The sequence below is a fragment of the Dendroctonus ponderosae genome, unplaced genomic scaffold, assembly GCF_020466585.1.
Source record: "Dendroctonus ponderosae isolate FM_Combo_2020 unplaced genomic scaffold, Dpon_F_20191213v2 Dpon_F_20191213_12, whole genome shotgun sequence".
Classification (NCBI taxonomy): domain Eukaryota; kingdom Metazoa; phylum Arthropoda; class Insecta; order Coleoptera; family Curculionidae; genus Dendroctonus; species Dendroctonus ponderosae.
This window is the reverse complement of record NW_026017316.1, coordinates 51,484-54,243: the sequence shown is the minus strand read 5'-3', so window position 1 is coordinate 54,243 and position 2,760 is coordinate 51,484.

Below are 2,760 nucleotides of genomic sequence, written 5' to 3'. Positions count from 1 at the left end.
GCTCTGGTAAGCGCTACGTGCTGCTGACCGGCCTCAACGACACTGGTAAGACGCTGATTTACTCCCAGCTCGTCTACAACCGGCACGTTGCCACTTTCACCTCCAGCCAGGACAATGAGGGCCAATTCAACACGCAGAAGGTAAGCAGTAACTGTCTAAGGGTTGCGCCCGTAAAAACAGTACGAAAGTTTTCCAACACCATGTAGATATCAGGGGGGAAATATGGAACGCAGCTCTGCGCCTTTTTTACCAGTTTGGTGATAAACTGACCGACTTTTCGGTTTTTTTGCAGAACTTCGTCACCCTAGTGGACCTGCCAGTCTTCCACAGCATTCGGCAGCAGTTTTTCGAAAAATACAAGGCTTCCTCCAAAGGAATCGTGTACGTAGTCGATTCGGTCACTTTGGCGCAAAATGTGCGCGACGCTGCCAATGTGCTCTACAACATCCTGATTGATCCGGCGGTGGTAAAGAACAGGCCGCAGCTGCTCATTCTGTGCAATAAACAGGACCAGACGTTCGCCAAAGGCTGCACGGTGATCAAATCGATGCTGGAAAAGGAGCTGTAGGAAAGGAAAGGAAAACTCTGGAAAACTGAGGAAACACTCACCAGCTACCCCCTGGACGTCCCAATAGCAGACGAAGTCCACTGACGCATCTGTGCCCCAGTGCCAAAGTTCTACAAAAGACACGGGGACCTCAGCAAGCATTTGAGACGCTACCATCTGTCCCGTCTGGTATTCCGGTGTCGGCACTGCAATGAGATCTTCCAAACGCTAAAAGGGTGCAAGGCACACCAAATTAGCTGCAGTGCCACGCCCAGCCTGGACTCGCCACCACCACCACCGTTGCCACCAGCAACCGAAGGAGCCATCCAGGTTAAGCGAAGCCGGATGCCCAAAAATACAAAGGTAGCTATACCAATAGCTCCACCCACCACTGCCTCAACATCGGCAACCCCACCACCAACCCGTCATACTCCATCAATGACTGGCCTACACAGGAACCGCGATCTGGACACGGCTGGCACACCACAAGCGACCTGCTTGCCGGCGAGGCAACGTAAAGCCACCAGAAGGCGGATAGCTCTAAATAGAACACCATCACCCCAAACTGAGCCAACAACATCGGAGAAAGAAACACCTGGACCACCACAAAAGCCCCAAACACCAGTCCCCACACCTGATGAGCCACCAGGACCACTGCCAATCCACCAAACAAATCTGGCACCAACCACACAGAACGACAGCCCCCCGGAAGCACAACCAACCACCAAACAACGCTTATGGATTGAAAAATTCAAACATGTGAAAGACACCACCGAGTTTGAAGACAATTTTGAGGAGCTCATGAAAGAGGTAAAACCAAGCGAGCGTCCTCAACATTCTCAACATCCAAGAAGGCAGGGCACGGCACAACAGAACAACCCTAACCAACCAAAAGGGAACAACTACAACGCCCAAGATGCCTCAAGAATCCAGAAGCTCTATCGCAAAAACCGCCAACGTGCTTTCCGGGAGGTTATTGATGATGACTCACCGTTCTGCCGCATCCCGAGCAACGACCTGCACGCTCACTTCACGCGGGTATTTAGCCTCGGAACGCAGTCGACACCAACAATGCCGACGCAAGCACAACTGCCGCCGGTACTCAACATAAGCGACCGTGACCCACTCGAAGCAGAGTTCACGCCTGCTGAGGTGTGGAAACGAATAATCCGCTGCAGCAACACTGCGCCCGGGCCCGACGGCGTGCGATACTCCAACTGGAGGAAGTTTGATGTGGGAGCCCAGATAATCGCAGCAGTCCTGAACTGTGCCAAGCGCCTAAAGTACACCCCAAAGGCATGGACAACCTCACTCACCATCCTAATCCACAAGAAGGGTAGTCGTGAGGATGTAACAAACTGGCGACCCATTTCGCTATCGAACACAATAGCCAAAATCCATACGTCGGTACTGGCTGAAAGGCTGGGCGCTTGGGCAACAAGAAATAGCAGACTAGGAGAAAGCCAGAAGGGGTTCCTGCAGATGGATGGATGCGCGGAGCACAACTTCGTCCTGCAATCCATAATCGCTGACGCAAGAAGGAACCGAAGACAGTGCTGCGTGGCTTGGCTTGATCTTGCTAACGCCTTCGGATCAATACCCCACGAGACGATCTTCCAGTCACTGGGATGGTCCGGCCTGAGCGACAACTCGATAGACGTTATCCGACTACTATACGAGAACAACACAACGTCGATCAGGAGCAGCACTGGTCCAACACCCGCCATCCACATCAAATCTGGAGTAAAGCAGGGATGCCCACTATCACCAATCATCTTCAACCTGGCAATTGAGCCAATTCTTCATGCCATCACAGCCTGTGGGGGCGGATACCGTTTGATGGGCAAGAAAATCAATTCGCTGGCATACGCTGACGACATGGCCATAATCGCTGAGAATCCATCTGATCTCCAGCGACTTCTGGACACAACCACAGAAATGGCCAACTGGGCAGGGTTATCATTCAACACAAAGAAATGCGCAACCCTCCACATCGACGGCCGGCGCAAGCAAGCCATTACAACCGCTTTTAACATCCAAGGCGGCGAACCAGCGATCTTAGGCGAACACGAACTCTACGAACACCTTGGAGTTCCTACGGGCTACCACACAGCCAACTCCGCAGATGAAGTGCTCCAGGCAATGAGTCGAAACTTAGAGAAAGTTGACCACTCTCTACTAGCGCCATGGCAGAAATGCGACGCCATTAACAC